This window comes from Benincasa hispida, chromosome 10, assembly GCF_027475165.1.
Source record: "Benincasa hispida cultivar pf3 chromosome 10, pf3_genome.v1.1, whole genome shotgun sequence".
NCBI classification, from domain to species: domain Eukaryota; kingdom Viridiplantae; phylum Streptophyta; class Magnoliopsida; order Cucurbitales; family Cucurbitaceae; genus Benincasa; species Benincasa hispida.
The window spans coordinates 47,900,630-47,908,577 of record NC_143487.1 but is presented as its reverse complement, the minus strand read 5'-3'; positions in this window follow the sequence as shown (position 1 = coordinate 47,908,577).

Below are 7,948 nucleotides of genomic sequence, written 5' to 3'. Positions count from 1 at the left end.
AGTTCAATTCATATGTATGTAGGATTCATATGTTTTAGGGTATATATGTTTGTGGAGTTTATTTATCTGTATTTTGGGTGTTTGGTGTACTGAATTTATATGTCAATAGTATTTGATGTAGTTTTTTTACATAAATAATTTGTTTTTATGGTAATTATAAATGTAAGAGCATTTTACACTCCTTATGGTTGTCAGGTCTTAATTTAACCTTGTGTGATATGGCTAATAGCGTAGTAAAGCTAGAGATTTTTTCTGGCATGATACAACTTATTTATACTATATTTGCACATTCTATAAAAAAGATGACAAATTCTAAAGAATAATGTTGAAAACTTTAATTTTAAACCATTGTCATGTACTCGTAGGGAGACCCGTGTTGAGAGTGTTAAAGCTATAAGAAAACAAATATTTGAAATACGTGAAACTTTACTTCAAATGACCGAAATTAGTGATGATGATTTCGAAGCACTGGGTGAAGCTAAATCTTTGGGGGTTTTGTATGGATGGCCTCTTTTTAGAGGCTCAAATGAAAAATAGGTACTCATTAAGATTTGAAGGAAAAATGGCTTTCTGCTTGGATCAACATCCTGTGAAAAGACCAAATCGTCCCTGGGAACTATCTACATGTGCGATTATTAACTTTTCTTGATACTAGTGTTGGGATAGGTGACCTAAATTCTCTTGTATTCTTGTAGTTTGTAAACATTGTATAAACAAGTTGTTATCAATAAAATAATTGTTATTTTATGAGCATTTACTCAATCCAATAAACTAAGATCCTAGGTTATTTTATGTAATTTAAACATGTATGTAGAGACATACGGGTGGATCATGTTTAAATGATAACTGAACGGTCTGTAGTAGAAGGATAAGGCTGGGTACCTTTTAATGGTGACACTACGGATACGACCCGCTTTGTAGATGTTACAAGTATTGTAAAGTGCTACAAATGATCTGATTTTGAACATTCATGTGGAGACATGTGAGCGGGGGTATCCGGGACTTGAACAATGTGGCTACACCCTCTCTTGATCCGAGAGGGATTTGGTCATAGTTGGAGTATGACTTATTGTTCATTAGATGGATCAGTAGTACTTAAGAAATTAGATACAACTACATGAGCAAAACGGTAATTTTGACCCAGCTGTACTTATGAGCAATTTGTGAAGAGTTTAATTAATTATCCAAATACCATCGAAGCTTCAAACTATAGGTCTGTAAAATCCCCTCTATAACTCAACAAAGATTATTGAGAATTAATTTCGGATTAATTTGAATTGTTCAAATTAATTGAGGAAATTAATTATATATGATATAATTAATTTAATTAACTGTACGTGATATAATTAATTTAATTAACCATATGTGATATAATTAATTTAATATATTTGATACATTATAATATAAAATTTATTTGAGATGAATTAAATATTTGAATATGATTTAAATATTGATTATATGGATGAGATTCATATAATTGAATTTAGTATAAATGTGGATTATATTAAATATCATGCAATGTTGAGAGAAATTAAAACTATAAGTTATATTGTATCACTATAGGTTATGTGTTATATTTGATATAATATATAGTATATATAAATAATACAGTTAGCTATTATATATATATATATATATATATCTATATATCTATATATATATACTATATATATATATATATATATATATATCTATATATATAATAATTAATAAAATTTAATTTAATTTAATTTTAATTAAATTAAAAGGAGAGAGTTACAACTCTCTCCCCTTAATTCTCTCTGAATCGAACATGCAGGGGGTTCAGTTTGATGATACATCATCTTCTTCCTCTTCTCTTTGAGGGTCAGAGAGAACTCTTTGAAAAATTCCAAGAACATACAAAAAAGAAAAGGTGTTCTTTTTCTCCCCCTCTCATCCTTTCCTCCCTCTTCCCAAAATTCCCAAAATTTCAGCAGAGCCCACCAGTCTTGCTTATTCTCAAACCCTAACAGAGAATACGGAGGTTTCTTGTGGTGGTGGATTTCAGCAGAGCCCACCAGTCTTGCTTATTCTCAAACCCTAACAGAGAATACGGAGGTTTCTTGTGGTGGTGGCCATTTGGATTTCGTATTTTAGAAATTGAGATCCAGATCGAAGAGGTTGTGATCTGGATCAAGCGATTTTTCGTGAAAAAGGTTATTCTTTAAAGGTAAAGGTTTCTTCTATCCCTAATTTCATTTTCTCTTCTAAAATCATGTTGTATTTTTTGTATAATACATCATGTTTTTTTATGTAAAATTGGATTTCTGTAAAAATTTTAAAGTTGGGAACGATCCCTTTCCGCTGCGAATCTTCACCGGTTCTTTCAATTATATACTAGATACTCGATACTCGATACTAGATACTTGATGCTCTATGCTCTATGCTTATGTTATATGCTCTATGTTGTATACTCGATCCTCGATACTCATACTAGATATTAGATACTAGATGCTCTCTGCTTTACCTCTATGCTTCATGTTATATGCTCTATGTTATATAGTAGCTACTCGATGCTTGACACTTGCTACTCGATGCTATATGCTCTACATTTTATGCTTCATTAATTTTCAAAAGTTTACTCGGCGTTTGGTGCTCGATGCTCGATATTTAATGCTCGATGTAAAGAAACTCAAAAAAAAGAAAGAAAAAAAGGAAGAAGTAGAAATGCAGAAAAAACGAAAAGGAAAAAAAAAAAAGAAGAAATGCAAAAAAAAAAAAAAGACGAAAAAGAACAAAGTTTTAAAAAAAATGGAAGAAGAAATTCAAAAAAAAATCGCAAAAAAATTGTAAAAAAAAAAAAGAAGAAGAAAGAAAGAAGAAACTTTGAAAAAAGTAAAAAAAAAAAAAAAAAAAAAAAAAAAAAAAAAAAGAGAGAGAGAGAGAAATTGACGAAGAAAAGAGAATAAGAATACATTTAAGGTTAAAGTGATAATTTCACACAATGACATAAGTACAAGATCACTTTTCATTGATTTTTTTTATAAAAAAGTACCTATTTTTCATTTGGGCCTTTTATTTTAGGTCATCTATGTCATTTTTCTTAAATCTTTAACAACAAATGAGCTTGGTAATTATACGTTTTTTGCGGCTATTATTATTTGGTTTGATATATTATGTGTAGTCAAAAAAAATGTGGTTAGTAAACACTCACAATCAAAGGGTATGCTCATCGATGTTGCTATGAAAAAAATAAAGGGATTGATCTCTTTTTTTAGCAATATAGGGAAACTAGCTTTAAGAATGCTTTGTGCTAAGAATATTGTCATGGAAATGAACATCCCCCAAGGTGTGTGTCACATCCCCTCCAAAATTACCCTCTTAATCTAGAAAGGGATGTGAATGTTAGGGTCAATGCCATAAATCTCGTGGGTTTGGTAGTTTGTGAATTCTTTGTACATGAATTTTTTGTTTAATAAAATAAGATGTTATTTTATTCGACATTCAGTTTGCATTAATCTAATCCAATAAACTAAGATCCAAGGTTATTTAATGTAACTTAAACATGTATGTGGTTGACATACAAGTGGATCATATTTAAGCAATAACTTGAACGGTCTGTAGTATATGAATAAGGTTGGGTACCTTGTCCTGGTGACATTACAGATACGATCCATTTTGTAATTGTTACAATAGTTATAAAGTGTTACAAATGATTTGATCATAATCGTTCATATGGAAACATGTGAGTGGGGGTATCCTATACAAAGAGTTTGTATAAGACCGGACCCGAAATGATTAGTCTCTTTTTATAAACGTCGTTACTTGAAGAGATTATCATTTCACTAGGATAACTATAGGTGATTTGACCTTAATCCTAAATGAGTTGTGAACTCCTGTCTATAAGGACGGTTCTTTGATCTATATGGGTGAAAGTAACCAGATTCGTCGACTCAATAACCGACCATTTTGGGATTCATCCGAGTAGAGAGTTGGGAACATATCTACACAAGATCGAATTAACTCTTTCATGTCTTGAGGAAAAGTAGATGAATTGTTCCCTTAAGGATTGATTTCGGATTTTGAACAATAAGGCACCTCACCTTCCCACTAGCTATAGAGAAGTCTAATTTATAGTTAGACTATAATTAATTGTTCATTAGAGGGTTAGTAGTATTTAAAGGGTTGGATGTAATTATAGGGGTAAAACGGTAATGTAACCCAACTGTAATTATGAGCAATTCGTGAGGGGTCAACTTACTGTTGATTGGTTCTATCCATGGACACATAAATATATCTACGGTGTGAAGAATGCAACTGTCGATCTTTAGTGGAATGACTAGCTAACAGTTAATGAATGTTGATTAATTTAACTAAAGAGTTCAATTAATTAATATCGTATCATTGGAGTTTCTAATCTGTAGGTCCATAAAGTCTCTTTACTAGCTCACTAAAAATAAAAATAAATAAATAAATAAATATTTTTGGGATAATTTGAATGGTTGAAATTATTCAAGGGGATTAAAAGTAATCTTTTAATGTGATTAATATAAAGTATAACGTATATTAATACACTATAGTATATAGCTAATTATAAATATGATTTATAATTAAAACTATATAATATGTGAGAGATAAGTATTTGAATAAAATTCAATTATTATTTATAAGAATAAGATTCATATAAATACTATAGTTTAAAATTAATCTGAATGAGATTTATATTAACACTATAAGTTATAAAAGAGAATTGCATTTTAATGTGATTAAGATGCATAATATATAGTTAATTAACTAAAGTTTAATTAATTAATTATATTAAATATTACATTTTTATAATATTAATCTCCCTATTTCATGGGAATTATTTGTTGGTTTTCAGTTAATTAACTCCCTCTCTCCGTCCTCTTCTTTAATTCTATATTGTGGATGCAGAAAGATAAGGAAAAAAACAAACTTAAAAAATACTAATTCAAGAATATCTCTCAAAAAAAAAAAAACTCACACCCTCTCTATAAACTTTTCCCTTCCCAAAAGCTCTAAGGAGACCGCACGTCCTTATTTCTTGTCGGAGAATAGCAAGGTCGTTGCATACTGGTATCTTGTTCATTGGAAACGTTGTTGTGTTCATGCAGTGCTGAGATTGTGACCTTTAGAGAGGAAATTCGAGGAGAGGTTTCAACAAGGGTGAGTACTTCTTCCCTTCCTCTCAATAGAACAACATGCTTAGAGTTTATAATGTTGACCCTATTGTATGTTTTTGTATGCAAACTTCTCTGTATTTTGTGTTTCTCAAAATCGAAAACTAATTGCACAACATTGACACACTTCCGCTGTTGAAGTTGATGCCCTAAATCTCGTGGTCTTGTAGTTTATAAATTGTATTTATACAAACATATTATTTATTTAATAAAATAAGTATTATTTTATTTGACATTTAGTTGTGTTAAGCCAAAACTAATAAACTAAGATACAAGGTTATTGGATGTGACTTAAACATGTATGTGGAGACATACAGATGGATCCTGTTTAAGTAATAACCTGAACTGTTTATAGTAGATGAAGAAGACTAGGTACCTTATCCTAGTGACACTATGGAGACAGCCTGCTTTGTAGTTGTTACAATTATTATAAAGTGCTACAAATGATTTGATCATGATCATTCTGAAGAAACTCCTATCAAAGAGAACCCATGAGCGGAAGCACGATCAATCCAAATTCATTGTGACAGAATTACAAGCATTCACAAACATACAAACCAGTTATGCATCTATTAACAAATTACGACATGTTTTAGAAATTAAATACAAAAGGAGTGAGAGACTTACCTTTGAAGAACTCTTCTTCCACATATCTCTCACCCTCATGAAGAACTTGGAACAGCTACCTTTCGCTGTCGCTTAGAACTCCAACCCAATTGTCTAGTGGTCACGAACAAACTTCTCCACGAACAAGTAACCTCTCGAACACCACCACTCAGTAACCTTGATATACTCGGAGTGAGAATCCAAGAGATGTGGACTCTGTTAAATTTGGTAGAGGGTTGGAGGAAACTACAATATCACAATACAACAAAGCAAGTGGGAGAATGAACTGTCTGTTGTATAGACTTGTGTGCTTGATCGTTTAGTAAAACTCAACAGGTACACAATCGTTTAGGAAAACAGGCGTGATCGATTACATGATTGTTCAGTGAATCTCGCTAGCCACACGATCGTTTAGTAAAAAGCTACATGATCATTTAGAAAATGGTGTGTGTACATGATCATTTAGACAAATACTTGAAGGATGTTGTGTAGCCTCTCGTGAGCTAAATGATTAACAGTGTACTTAAAGAAGCGATCCTTTACAAAATGAAAACATTTTTCATTTTATCCTTCAGTTATGAAAACTAAATATAACCTCCTACTTTCACGCACGGTTAAAGGAGAAATCACCCACAATTATCTCATAATTATTTTAATTATAAATAATGTAATAACTAATTTATCATATTATGTTTATAACCTATAATTTTAATATCACATCATATGTAACATTTAAACCACAATCTTTTTTTCCTTTACTTGATATAAATCATATTTATATCAAATTCCTCCAATTAATGTATCTTATACATTATATCGATTATATCACAGATAACTGAACTAGTTTAATCATATCATATATAATCAAACTCCCTTTTGTCAATTTGAACACTCAAACTGACCCAAAAACTGGTTCTCAACTTGAATCCATTGAGCTCCTAAGGGAACCTTATGGACCTGTAGCTTGAAGCTCCAACTGTACGTGAATAATTGTCTAAACTCTTTAATCACATTATCCACCACCCATTAACTGTCGGGCACTCCACTAAAGACCGACAGTTGTACTCTTCTCACCACAGATATATTTCTGTGTCCATCGGATACAACCAGTCAACAGTACGATAATCCTTCACAGATGCTCGTAAGTACAACTGAACCAATTTACTGTTTTGCCCCTGTAGTTGCATCTAACTCCTTAAATACCACTGATCCCTCTAATGAACAATACATCATAGTCCTATGAGTGGACACCTCTCGAGCCATGAGAAGGTGTGTGGCGCCACATCGTTCAAGCCCCGAATTCAACCCTTAAGGGAGCAATCTATCTACTTACCCCTGCTTCGGGGAAGGAGTGAATTTCATCTTGTGTAGCTGAGTTCCCAGCTCCCCAATCAGACAAATCCCCAAAGTGGTAAGTTTGAGTCAGCAATCTAGCCACTCGCACCCATGCAAATCAAAGAACCGTCCTCATAGGCAGGAGTTTCCAACTCACTTAGGATTAAGGTCATGTTACCTATGGTCATCCTGGTGAAATGAAAGTCTCTGTCATGAACGGCATTATATAACAAGACTAAACACTTCGTGGTCCGATCTTATACAAACTCTTTTGTATAGGACACCCTCGCTCGCATGTCTCCATATGAATGATCAGGATCAAACCATCTGTAACACGTCACAACACTTGTAACTATCTACAAAGAGGGTTGTATCCGTAGCGTCATCAGGATAAGATTTCCCTCCTATATCTATATATTACAGACCATTTAGGTTATCACTTAAGGCATGATCCACTTGTATGTCTCCACATACATGCTTAAGTTACAACGACAATCAGGGATCTTAGTTTATTGGTTTGTGGTAAATGCAAATAAAATATCTCATATTTCATAGACAACAGTAAAGAAAATATCATATTTCATAGACAATGGTGAAGAAAATATCTCTTATTATTACATCACAAGTGTTTGTTCATATAGGTGTTTACAAACTACAGGACCCTACGAGAGTTTAGGCATCAACCCCAACAATCTCCCACTTGTCCTAAAGCGAGTGGGTGTACAAGATAACAACCATCAGGTCAACATACTAGAGGGCCAATGTTGAAGGTTTCCGCAGACAAGTAGGGGTGAGCATGGCTAGCCAAAAAATCGAGCCAAACCGAAGGTGAGCGAGCGATTTTT